Source organism: Triticum urartu, chromosome 3A, assembly GCF_056163025.1.
Source record: "Triticum urartu cultivar PI428250 chromosome 3A, HENAU_Tu73, whole genome shotgun sequence".
Taxonomy (NCBI): domain Eukaryota; kingdom Viridiplantae; phylum Streptophyta; class Magnoliopsida; order Poales; family Poaceae; genus Triticum; species Triticum urartu.
This window is the reverse complement of record NC_141875.1, coordinates 438,070,642-438,085,113: the sequence shown is the minus strand read 5'-3', so window position 1 is coordinate 438,085,113 and position 14,472 is coordinate 438,070,642.

The following is a 14,472-nucleotide window of genomic DNA, read 5'->3' as shown; positions in this document are numbered from 1 at the left end:
TCTGGTTGAAGCATTTGTTGGCATAATGGCCCTTCTGTTGGCACTTGTTGCACGTGACCTCTGAAAGCGAACGGTGATACGGAGCACTCGATCTTGGAGCTTGAGACGAAGTCTTGTTCTGAAAGCCAGGGTTGGGTGGGTGGGAAGATCCACTTCCACCTTTGCTCTTCTGTTGATACGGCTGACGGAACGGAGGAGGAGGAAGCCAATACTTCTGCTGCTTGGCCACTTGAGTAGAGGAAGAAGGAGTAGCATCTCTGACTCGCTTCTTGGAAGCATCACACCTCAGTTGAGCAGCCTCTTGCTTCAATGCCATGTTGTAGAACTCATCGTACCTCAAGGGCTCAAAGAGAACAAGAGCTAGCTGGATTTCTTCTCTGAGACCACCCCTGAACTGGTATATCATGCTCTTCTCATCAGGGACGTCCTGCTTAGCAAAACGGGCGAGCTTCTGAAACAACTTGTTGTAGTCATAGACAGACAAAGAGCCTTGCTTCAGGTTGCGGAATTCCTCACGCTTGCTTTCAACCACGCTCTAAGGAATATGATGAGCTTTGAAGTCTTGACGGAATTCATCCCAGGTAATCACACGGCCTCCTCTAGAATCTTTGTACTGCTGGAACCATTCTACAGCTTGGTCTTTGAGTTGGAAGGAAGCAAACTTGACGAAGTCCTCAGGCCTGACATTACTGCACTTGAAATTCTTGCATAGATCCATGAGCCAATCGTCAGCATCAGTTGCCTCAACACAATTGCTGAAAGTCTTTGGCCCATTAGCAAGGAACTGGTTGAGTGTAGCAAAGTGATTCTGATTGTTGCCTTGGTTGCCTTGGTTCGCTTGATTGCTCTCTTGAAGAATTTGCATGATCAACTGTGTGTTTGCATTGGTTGCGGCCATCACAGCTTGCCATGCCTCCGGAGGAGGTGGAGGTGGTGGCAGATCCTGATTCTGGTTCTGATTGCTGCTCTTAGCGGGAGCCATCCTGAAGAGGGTGACAACCGTTAGCACATTAACAGATAAAATGAAGCTGAATCAAACGGGTTGAAATTGCAACATAAAGTCTTCACATCCGAACATAAGAACGAATGCATTCCACTTGAAATGGTCACATATCCATAAATTGAGAAGCCACTTAGAATTTAGGTAGAGGAATAAATCAACAAGGTACGGATCAAGAACAAATACTTGGTAAGAAATCCCAATCTCAAACCAAATATCCGTGGAAGAAGAACTAGAGCTACAAGAATTCCCACCTATGAAACTCCCGAACCTTTCCGGTTATGCAATCAGGTGTTGGGGATACAGGGGAAGCATAATATCTCACCCAAACTAGCAATTCCTACATCCAGCTGTATCCATCCTTCAACACATAACCGAGAAAACTTCGGAAACCATCTACCTCAACCTTCGAAAAGCATCCGTTATACAAGTTATGGCGATACTCCCGAACTCCCGCCTCAGTACTGGGTGGCGTCGAGGTTATCTCACCAAAGAACTGCATAAAAGAGATTTTCGATGTCGGTGTACTAAACTCAGGTATTCCAGAACTGCAACGATAAAATTGTGACGGCAACACCTCGGAGCTCAACTCCCCGGGACACTGCCACAACCCCTAAAGACAGGAGGCACCAAGAACAATGTTCTCATCACAAAACCATCGGAACGATTCCAAGATACCCGCGTGATCCTAAAAAGAATTTAGTGAAATTTGAGAAGAGAAGAGTCAAAACTCTATGTCAGGATGCCTTACCAGAGCGATGAAGGGACTGGGGAGTAAAAAGAATTCCTAAACTCTCCGATATATAATTCCTAAATGACTCAAAACATTTTTCTAGACACAACTCTGCCGCTAAAAACGATCAAGCAATGGGGGCTCCTAAGGTCGGGGAAGACTCTGATTACCAACTTGTAACGCCCTCGATGTGGCTATATCTCCTACGTGTTGAGGCACGACTTAGCGGCATAACCGCATTGAAAGCAATGTCGCAAGTTAGGCAATCTTCACAACATCCCATGTAATATAGATAATAAAAGGGGAGATACATAGTTGGATTACACTCGCCACGTCAATCAAAGTACATAAATAGCATTACATCAACCAATCACTCATGGCCCGACTACGGCGCCAAAATAAAAGATAAACCCAACATGCGACACGATCCCGATCGCCCCAACTGGGCACCACTACTGATCATCAGGGAAAGACACATAGTAACGGCGTGAGTCCTCGTTGAACTCCCACTTGAGCTCAAGCGCGTCATCTGGAACGGAGTCATCAGGCCCTGCATCTAGTTTGGAAGTAATCTGTGAGCCACAGGGACTCAGCAATCTCGCACCCTCGCGATCAAGACTATTTAAGCTTATAGGTAAGGCAAGGTAAAATATGTGGAGCTGCAGCAAGCGACTAGCATATATGGTGGCTAACCTGTTCGCAAAAGAGAGCGAGAAGAGAAGGCAAAGCGCGAATGAATAACTAGAGAATAACCTGCGGCAAGCATTACTCCAACACCGTGTTCACTTCCCGGACTCCGCCGAGAAGAGACCATCACGGTAACTCACACAGTTGATTCATTTTAATTAAGTTAAGGTTCAAGTTATCTACAACCGGACATTAACAAATTCCCATCTGCCCATAACCGCGGGCACGGCTTTCGAAAGTTCAAATCCCTGCAGGGGAGTCCCAACTTAGCCCATGACAAGCTCTCACGGTCAACGAAGGAATAGACCTTCTCCCGAGACATTCCGATCAGACTCGGTATCCCGGTTCTACAAGACACTTCGACAAGTTAAAACAAATCCAGGAACACCGCCCGAATGTGCCGAAAAATCCTGATAGGAGCTGCACATATCTCGTTCTCAGGGCACAATCGGATAAGAAATCCGTACAACTAAAACCAGCCCTCGAGTTTCCCCGAGGTGGCGCTGCAAGGGGCTCTAGGTTGGACCAACACTCAGAGGAGCACTGGCCCGGGGAGGTGTTAAATAAGATGACCCTCGGGCTCCAGAAACCCAAGGGAAAAAGAGGCTAGGTGGCAAATGGTAAAACCAAGGTTGGGCATTGCTGGAAAAGCTTTAATCAAGGCAAACTATCAAGGGGTTCCCATTATCACCCAACCGCGTAAGGAACGCAAATCCGGGAACATAACACCGATATGACGGAAACTAGGGCGGCAAGAGTGGAACAAAACACTAGGAGAGAGGCCGAGCCTTCCACCCTTTACCAAGTATATAGATGCATTAAGATAACAAGGCAATATAATGATATCCCAACAAGTAAATAATGTTCCAACAAGGAACGGTCTCCAATCTTCACCTGCAACTAGCAACGCTATAAGAGGGGCTGAGCAAAGCGGTAACATAGCCAATCAACGGTTTGCTAGGACATGGTGGGTTAGAGGTTTGACATGGCAATTTTGGAGGCATGATAAGCAAGTGGTAGGCATCGTAGCATAGGCATAGCAAAAGAGCGAGCATCTAGCAAAGCAAAGATAGTAGTGATTTCGAGGGTATGATCATCTTGTCTGCACAGTTGTCAGAGTTGACTGGATCCTCGAAAGCAAACTCAACGGGATCCTCGTTAGCGAACTTGTCTCCTGGCTCTACCCAAACAAGACAAAACAAGCAAACGGAACACAATCAACCACGTGCAAACTCAAACAACATGATGCAAACATGGTATGCTATGCGGGATGCGACATGTGATGCATATGCAAGATTTGACAAGGAATGAATGAACCTGGCCTCAACTTGGAATTCCAAGTGTGCCACTGGAAAGGTGAGATGAAATCGCTTGAAAACGATATTAAGATCACCGGAATCGGAGTCACGGTTTGGAAATGGCAATCAATTCAAATATGGCACCCGTCTGCGATATACAGCAAGTAGCCATCTAAATGCAACAAGATGAACATGCTACATCACTCAAACATGGCAACAAAATACATGGCAGGTATCCATTCATGATGCTTAACAAAATATGAACACTGAGCTACGGCCAATTCATCCATTAACAGGTTCAAACAAGCATGGAAAAAATGCATTTGGTAAACAGATTTCAGACTTAGTGAAATTAACACTTGTCTGTAATTTCAGATCAGGTAGCACACTTTGGAGCATGAAAACTATATACTATAGGGACTGGACATGGTAAAGTAAAGCATGGCATGGAGCTACTCAAAGAGCTTAACAAAAGCCGCTTAGTGACCTTGAGCCAAAAGGGATCAGAAAATACATTTGCAAGCATGTGAACATGGCAAAAACATAATCAGTTCTCAGACTTAGTGAAAAACTGGAGCGTGCAAATCAGATATCAAGTAGGCATGTTTACGAGCTCGATGCACTCACTACAGAGCTGATCGGATCTTCCGCGATTTGAATCGCCGCGAGTATGACTCCATCAACCGCGTTCTTGTAACGCTTCCGCTTAGCGATCTTCAAGGGTATGAAGATGCACTCCCTCTCTCTCGTTGCTAGCATCTCCTAGATTGATCTTGGTGACACGTAGGAAAATTTTGAATTATTGCTACATTCCCCAACAGTTCCTACATATTCTATGAAGATCTTTATCGGTCAAACCGCATAACAACATACGTTGTTCCCTTTGTCATCGGTATGTTATTTGCCCAAGATTCGATCGTCGGTATCATCATACCTAGTTCAATCTCGTTACCGGCAAGTCTCTTTACTTGTTCTGTAATGCATCATCCTATGACTAACTCATTAGTCACATTGCTTGCAAAGCTCATAGTGATGTGCATTACCAAGAGGGCCCAGAGATACCTCTTTGATACACGGAGTGACAAATCCTAATCTCGATCTATGCCAACTCAACAAACATCATCGAAGACACCTATAGAGCATCTTTATAATCACCCAGTTACATTGTGATATTTTATAGCACACAAGGTGTTCCTCCGGTATTCGGGAGTTGCATAATCTCATAGTCATAGGAACATGTATAAGTCATGAAGAAAGCAATAGCAATAAACTAAACGATCATAGTGCTAAGCTAACGGATGGGTCTAGTCCATCACATCATTCTCTAATGATGTGATCCCGTTCATTAAATGACAACACATGTCCATGGCTAGGAAACTTAACCATCTTTGATTAACGAGCTAGTCAAGTAGAGGCATACTAGGGACATTCTGTTTGTCTATGTATTCACACATGTACTAAGTTTCCAGTTAATACAATTCTAGCATGAATAATAAAAATTCATCATGATATAAGGAAATATAAATAACAACTTTATTATTGCCTCTAGGGCATATTTCCTTCAGTCTCCCACTTGCACAAGAGTCAATAATCTAGATTACATAGTGATGATTCTAACACCCATGGAGTCTTGGTGCTGATCTTGTTTTGCTCGTGGGAGAGGCTTAGTCAACGGGTCTGCAACATTTAGATCCGTATGTATCTTGCAAATCTCTATGCCCCCTCCTTGACTTGATCGCGGATGGAATTGAAGCATCTCTTGATGTGCTTGGTTCTCTTGTGAAATCTGGATTCCTTTGCCAAGGCAATTGCACCAGTATTGTCACAAAAGATTTTCATTGGACTCGATGCACTAGGTATTACACCTAGATCAGATATGAACTCCTTCATCCAGACTCCTTCATTTGCTGCTTCCGAAGCAGCTATGTATTCCGCTTCACACGTAGATCCCGCCATGACGCTTTGCTTAGAACTACACCAACTGACAGTTTCACCATTCAATAAAAATACGTATCCGGTTTGTGACTTAGAGTTATCCGGATCAGTGTCAAAGCTTGCATCGACGTAACCGTTTACGACGAGCTCTTTGTCACCTCCATAAATGAGAAACATATCCTTAGTCCTTTTCAGGTATTTCAGGATGTTCTTGACCACTGTCCAGTGATCCACTCCAGGATTACTTTGGTACCTCCCTGCTAAACTAATAGCAAGACACACATCAGGTCTGGTACACAACATTGCATACATGGTAGAACCTATGGCTGAGGCATAGGGAATGACTTTCATTTTCTCTCTATCTTCTGCAGTGGTCGGGCATTGAGTCTAACTCAACTTCACACCTTGTAACACAGGCAAGAACCCTTTCTTTGCTTGATCCATTTTGAACTTCTTCAAAACTTTATCAAGGTATGTGCTTTGTGAAAGTCCAATTAAGTGTCCTAATCTATCTCTATAGATCTTGATGCCCAATATATAAGCAGCTTCACCGAGGTCTTTCATTGAAAAATTCTTATTCAAGTATCCTTTTATGCTATTCAAAAATTCAGTATCATTTCTGATCAACAATATGTCATCCACATATAACATCAGAAATGCTACAGAGCTCCCACTCACTTTCTTGTGAATACAGGCTTCTCCAAAAGTCTGTATAAAAGCATATGCTTTGATCACACTATCAAAGCATATATTCCAACTCCGAGATGCTTGCACCAGTCCATAAATGGATCGCTGGAGCTTACACACTTTGTTAGCACCTTTTGGATCGACAAGACCTTCTGGTTGCATCATATACAACTCTTCTTTAAGATATCCATTAAGGAATGTAGTTTTGACATCCATTTGCCAAATTTCATCATAATAAAATGCGGAAATTACTAACATGATTCAGACGGACTTAAGCATCGCTACGGGTGAGAAGGTCTCATCATAGTCAACTCCTTGAACTTGTCGAAAACCTTTCACAACAAGTCGAGCTTTGTAGACAGTAACATTACCGTCAGCGTCAATCTTCTTCTTGAAGATCCATTTATTCTCTATGGCTTGCCGATCATCGGGCAAGTCAACCAAAGTCCATACTTTGTTCTCATACATGGATCCCATCTCAGATTTCATGGCCTCAAGCCATTTTGCGGAATCTGGGCTCATCATCGCTTCCTCATAGTTCATAGGTTCGTCATGGTCAAGTAACATGACTTCTAGAATAGGATTACCGTACCACTCTGGTGCGGATCTTACTCTGGTTGACCTATGAGGTTCGGTAGTAACTTGATCAGAAGTTTCATGATCATCGTCATTAGCTTCCTCACTAATTGGTGTAGGAATCACTAGAGCTGATTTCTGTGATGAACTACTTTCCAATAAGGGAGAAGGTACAGTTACCTCATCAAATTCTAATTTCCTCCCGCTCACTTCTTTCAAGGGAAACTGCTTCTCTAGAAAGGATCCATTCTTAGCAACAAATATCTTGCCTTCGGGTCTGTGATAGAAGGTGTACCCAACAGTCTCCTTTGGGTATCCTATGAATACACATTTCTCCGATTTGGTTCGAGCTTATTAGGTTGAAGCACGTAAGCATCGTATCCCCAAACTTTAAGAAATGACAACTTGGGTTTCTTGCCAAACCACAGTTCATATGGTGTCGTCTCAACGGATTCCGATGGTGCCCTATTTAACGTGAATGCAGTCATCTCTAAAGTATAACCCCAAAATGATAGCGGTAAATCAGTAAGAGACATCATAGATCACACCATATCTAATAAAGTGCGGTTACGACATTCGAACAGACCATTACGCTGTGGTGTTCCAGGTGGCGTCAGTTGTGAAACTATTTTGCATTGTTTCAAATGAAGACCAAACTCACAACTCAAATATTCACCTCCATGATCAATCGTAGAAACTTAATTTTCTTGTTACGATGATTTTCCACTTCACTCTGAAATTATTTGAACTTTTCAAATGTTTCAGACTTATGTTTCATCAAGTAGATATACCCATATCTGCTCAAATTATCTGTGAAGGTCAGAAAATAACAATACCCACCAAGAGCATCAACACTCATCGGACCACATACATCAGTATGTATTATTTCCAATAAGTCTGTTGTTTGTTCCATTGTTCCGAAGAACGGAGTCTTAGTCATCTTGCCCATGAGGCATGGTTCGCAAGCATCAAGTGATTCATAATCAAGTGATTCCAAAAGCCCATCAACATGGAGTTTCTTCATGGGCTTTACACCAATATGACCTAAATGGCAGGGCCACAAATAAGTTGCACTATCATTATTAAACTTATATCTTTTGGCTTCAGTACTATGAATATGTGTATCACTACTACCGAGATTAAATAAAAATAGACCACTCATATCAAGGGTGCATGACCATAAAAGATACTACTCATATAAATAGAACAACCATTATTCTCTGTTTTAAATGAATAACCGTCTCGCATCAAACAAGATCGAGATATAATGTTCATGCTTAACGCTGGCACCAAATAGCAATTATTCAGGTCTAATACTAATCCCGAAGGTAGATCTAGAGGTAGCATGCCGACCGCGATCACGTCGACTTTGGAACCATTTCCCACGCGCATCATCACCTCGTCCTTAGCCAATCTTCGCGTAATCTGTAGCCCCTGTTTTGAGTTGCAAATATGAGCAACATAACCAGTATCAAATATCTAGGCGCTACTGCGAGCATTAGTAAGGTACACATCAGTAACATGTATATCAAATATACCTTTCACTTTGCCATCCTTCTTATCCACCAAATACATGGCAGTTCCGCTTCCAGTGACCAGTCCCTTTGCAGTAGAAGCACTCAGTCTCAGGCTTAGGTCCAGACTTGGGTTTCTTCACTTGAGCAGCAACTTGCTTGCCATTCTTCTTGAAGTTCCCCTTCTTCCCTTTGCCCCTTTTCTTGAAACTAGTGGTCTTGTTGACCATCAACACTTGATGCTCCTTCTTGATTTCTACCTCCGCAGCTTTTAGCATCGTGAAGAGCTCGGGAATTGTCTTATCCATCCCTTGCTTATTATAGTTCATCATGAAGCTTTTGTAGCTTGGTGGCAGTGATTGAAGAACTCTGTCAATGACACTATCATCAGGAAGATTAACTCCCAGTTGAGTGAAGTGGTTGTGGTACCCAGACATTCTGAGTATATGTTCACTAACATAACTATTCTCCTCCATCTTGCAGCTATAGAACTTATTGGAGACTTCATATCTCTCAATTCGGGCATTTACTTGAAATATTAACTTCAACTCCTGGAACAAATCATATGCTCCATGATGTTCAAAACATCGTTGAAGTCCCGATTCTAAGCCATAATGCATGGCACACTGAACTATCGAGTAGTCATCAGCTTTGCTCTGCCAGACGTTCATAACGTCTAGTGTTGCTCCTGCAGTAGGCTTTGCACCTAGCGGTGCCTCCAAGACGTAATTCTTCTGTGCAGCAATGAGGATAATCCTAAAGTTACGGACCCAGTCCGTGTAGTTGCTACCATCATCTTTCAACTTAGCTTTCTCTAGGAACGCATTAAAATTCAAAGGAACAGAAGCACGGGCCATTTATCTGCAACAACATAGACATGCAAAATACTATCAGGCACTAAGTTCATGATAAATTAAAGTTCAATTAATCATATTACGTAAGAACTCCCACTTAGATAGACATCCCTCTAGTCATCTAAATGATCACATGATCCATATCAACTAAACCATGTCCGATCATCACATGAGATGGAGAAGTTTTTAATGGTGAACATCACTATGTTGATCATATATACTATATGATTCACGCTCGACCTTTCGGTCTCAGTGTTCCGAGGCCATGTATGCATATGCTAGGCTCGTCAAGTTTAACCTGAGTATTCTGCTTGTGCAAAAACTGGCTTGCACCCGTTGTATGTGAACGTAGAGCTTATCACACCCGATCATCACGTGGTGTCTCGACACGACGAACTGTAGCAATGGTGCATACTCAGGGAGAACACTTATACCTTGAAATTTAGTGAGAGATCATCTTATAATGCTACCACCGTACTAAGCAAAATAAGATGCATAAAAGATAAACATCACATGCAATCAATATAAGTGATATGATATGGCCATCATCATCTTGTGCCTTTGATCTCCATCTCCAAAGCACTGTCATGATCACCATCGTCACCGGCTTGACACCTTGATCTCCATCGTAGCATCGTTGTCGTCTTGCCATCTATTGCTTCCACGACTATCGCTACCTCTTAGTGATAAAGTAAAGCAATTACATGGTGATTGCATTTCATACAATAAAGCGACAACCATATGGCTCCTGCCAGTTGCCGATAACTTTGTTACAAAACATGATCATCTCATACAACAATTCATATAATCACGTCTTGACCATATTACATCACAACATGCCCTGCAAAAACAAAGTTAGACGTCCTCTACTTTGTTGTTGCAAGTTTTACATGGCTGCTACGGGCTTAGCAAGAACCGTTCTTACCTACGCATCAAAAACCACAACGATTTTTCATCAAGTGTGTTGTTTTATCCTTCAACAAGGACCGAGCGTAGTCACGCTCGATTCAACTAAATCTTGAGAAACAGACACCCACTAGCCACCTATGTGCGAAGCACGTCGGTAGAACCAGTCTCATGAACGCGGTCATGTAATGTCGGTCTGGGCCGCTTCATCCAACAATACCGCAGAATCAAAGTATGACATGCTAGTAAGCAATATGACTATTATCGCCCACAACTCTTTGTGTTCTACTCATGCATATAACATCTACGCATAGACCTGGATCAGATGCTACTGTTGGGGAACGCAGTATTTCAAAAAAATTCCTACGATCACGCAAGATCTATCTAGGAGTTGCATAGGAATGAGAGGGGAGAGTGTGTCTACGTACCCTTGTAGACCGAAAGCGGAAGCGTTAAGTAACATAGTTGATGTAGCCGAACGTCTTCGCGATCCAACCGGTCAAGTACCGAACGCACGGCACCTCCGTGATATGCACACTTTCAGCTCGGTGACGTCCCTCATACTATTGATCCAGCTGAGGCCGAGGGTGAGTTGCATCAGCATGATGGCGTGTTGACGGTGATGATGAAGTTACCGACGCAGGGCTTCACCTAAGCACTACGGCAATATGACCGAGGTGGAAAACTGTGGAGGGGGGCACCACACACCGCTAAAGATCAACTTGTGTGTCTATGGGGTGCCCCCTCTCCCATATATAAAAGAGGGGGAGGAGGAGGGCCGACCACAAGGGGCGCGCCCAAGGGGGGGATTCCTACTCCTAGTAGGAGTAGGTTTCCCCTTTTCCTAGTCCAAGTAGGAAAAGGGGCTAAGGAGGAGGAGGAGAGAAGGAAGGAGGGGGGTGCCGCCCCCTCCCCTTGTCCAATTCGGATTGGGGCAAGGGGGAGCACGTGCCACCTCCTGGCCAGCCCTCTGTCTTCTCCACTAAGGCCCAATAGCTTCCCGGGGGGGGGGGGGGTTCCGGTAACCCCTGGTACTCCGAAACTTATCCGAAATGACCCGAACCATTCCGGTGTCCGAATGTAGCCTTCCAATATATGAATCTTTATGTATCGACCATTTCGAGACTCCTCGACATGTCCGTGATCTCATCCGGGACTCCGAACAACCTTCGGTACATCAAAACACATAACCCATAATACATATCGTCATCGAACGCTAAGCGTGCGGACCCTATGGGTTCGAGAACTATGTAGACATGATTGAGACACATCTCCGGTCAATAGCCAATAGCAGAACCTGGATGCTCATATTGGTTCCTACATATTCTACGAAGATCTTTATCGGTCAAACCGCATAACAACATACGTTGTTCCCTTTGTCATCGGTATGTTACTTGCCCGAGATACGATCGTCGGTATCATCATACCTAGTTCAATATCATTACCGGCAAGTCCCTTTACTCATTATGTAATGCATCATTCCATGACTAACTCATTAGTCACATTTCTTGCAAGGCTCATAGTGATGTGCATTACCGAGAGGGCCCATAGATACCTCTCCGATACACGGAGTGACAAATCCTAATCTCGATCTATGCCAACTCAACAGACACCATCGGAGGCACCTATAGAGCATCTTTATAATCACCCAGTTACATTGTGACATTTGATAGCACACAAGGTGTTCCTCCGGTATTCGGGAGTTGCATAATCTCATAGTCATAGGAACATGTATAAGTCATGAAGAAAGCAATAGCAATAAACTAAACGATCATAGTGCTAAGCTAACGGATGGGTCTAGTCCATCACATCATTCTCTAATGATGTGATCCCGTTCATCAAATGATAACACATGTCCATGGCTAGGAAAATTAACCATCTTTGATTAACGAGCTAGTCAAGTAGAGGCCAACTAGGGACACTCTGTTTGTCTATGTATTCACACATGTACTAAGTTTCCAGTTAATACAATTCTAGCATGAATAATAAAGATTCATCATGATATAAGTAAATATAAATAACAACTTTATTATTGCCTCTAGGGCATATTTCCTTCAATGGATGAGGAGACAACTAGAGATTTTTCTTGCTTGCAATGACATAGATTATCTTAAGAAATTATTATGCAAACTGAAAGAGAAATCTTTGAATGCTAGAATGAAATGTGGTCCTAAGTTTGCTACTTCACCTATCTTTGTTGATGATAAGGGTTATGAATTCTATGTCGGCCCAGAGTTAATTACCTTGGTTGAATCTGATCTTTCCATGGTTATGAAACTGAGACTGTTGTGGCACGCCTTACTAAATTGAATGATATAGCCACCCTATTTGCTCATGATGAGAAGATTCACTATTATTATATTCTCAAGTTATTTCTGTTCTGATTAAAGGGTGATGCTAAGATATGGTACAATACTCTTGCTCTTGGTTGTGCACGTAGTCCCTAGGATATGATTTATTACTTCTCTGAAAAATATTTTCCTGCTCATAAGAAACAAGCTGCCTTACAGGAAATATTTAACTTTGTGCAAATTGAAGAAGAGAGTCTCCCACAAGCTTGGGGGAGGCTTCTCCAATTGCTTAATGCTTTGCCTGATCATCCTCTTAAGAAAAATAAAATACTTGATATCTTCTATAATGGACTAACCGATGCTTCTAGGGACTTCCTAGATAATTGTGCTGGTTGTGTTTTCAGGGAACAAACCGTTGACCAAGTTGAGGAATTATTGAATAATATGTTGAAAAATGATGATTGGACTCTTCATGAACCACCACGTAAACCCACTCCAAAGAAGAGGGGTATCTTATATCTCAGTCCGGAAGATATGCAAGATGCAAATAAATCTATGAAGGAAAAATGTATTAAAGCAGAGGATGTTAAAAACTTACCTCCTATTGAAGAAATCCATGGACTTGACACACCACCACCCAAGGTGGCAGAGGTAAACTCTTTAATGAAATTTGATGGAAGGGACAATCCTTATAATATGCATCCTAGTCAATGCCTTTATGAATTTGATAATTACATTAGAAAGCAAGATCACTTCAATGCAAATGTTATGAAACAATTGAAATACAACTCTGATATGATTGCTCGCTTGAGTGACTTGTTATTTAGAATTACTAATAATGTTAGAGGGTTGGAAAACATGATTCTATGGTTCAAACCCATTTAGAACAAGTTGCTAAATCTCAAAGAGAATTGCTTGATGAAATGAATAATAATATCAATGATCATGCTGTTGGAGTAATGACTAGAGGAGGTAGAGTGACTCAGGAGCCACTTTATCCTGAAGGTCACCCTAAAAGAATTGAACAAAACTCTCACAGAATTAACACCGATGCACCTAGTCCTTCTAAAAAGAAGAAGAAAAAGAAAAATGATAGGACTTTGCATGCTTCTAGTGAACCTGAGATGGAAAAACCTCCTGGTAATGATAATGATGTTTCTATCTCTGATGCTGAAACTCAATCTGGTAATGAACATTCACCTAGTGATAATGAAAGAGATAATGATGGTGTTCATGAAGACAATCAACCAGACAATGATAAACAACCAGATAATGATGTTGAGATAGAACTAGATGTTGATCTTGATACCCACAATCTAAAAATAAAAGATTTGATAAAAGAGACTTTGTTGCTAGAAAACATGGAAGAGAAAGAGAACCATGGGTTCAAAAACCCATGCCCTTTCCACCTAAATCAACTAAGAAAAAGGATGATGACGAATTTGAACGCTTTGCTGAAATGCTTAGGCCAGTCTTTTTGCGCACTCGCTTGACTGATATATTACAGATGGCCCCTTTTGCAAAATATATGAAAGACATCATCTCTAATAAAAGAAAAAACACTGGAAGCTGAAATCTCCACCATGCTTGCTAATTATTCTTTTAAGGATGGAGTACCTAAAAAACTTGGAGATCCGGGAATACCAAATATACCTTGCTCCATCAAAAGAAATTATGTTAAAACTGCTTTGTGTGACTTAGCAGCTGGTGTTAGTGTTATTCCTTTCTGTTTATACAAAAGACTTTGTTTGAATAAACTCACACCTACTAAAATATCTTTGCAAATGGCTGATAAATCAACTGCCAAGCTGCCATACCTATCGGTATTTGTGAGGATGTGCATGTTGTTGTTGTTGTTGCAAATGTTACTATCTTAATTGACTTTGTTATACTTGAGATGCCCGAGGATGACAACATGTCGATTATCCTTGGTAGACCCTTCTTGAATACTACAGGGGCTGTTATTGATTGAAATAAAAGCAAAGTCACTT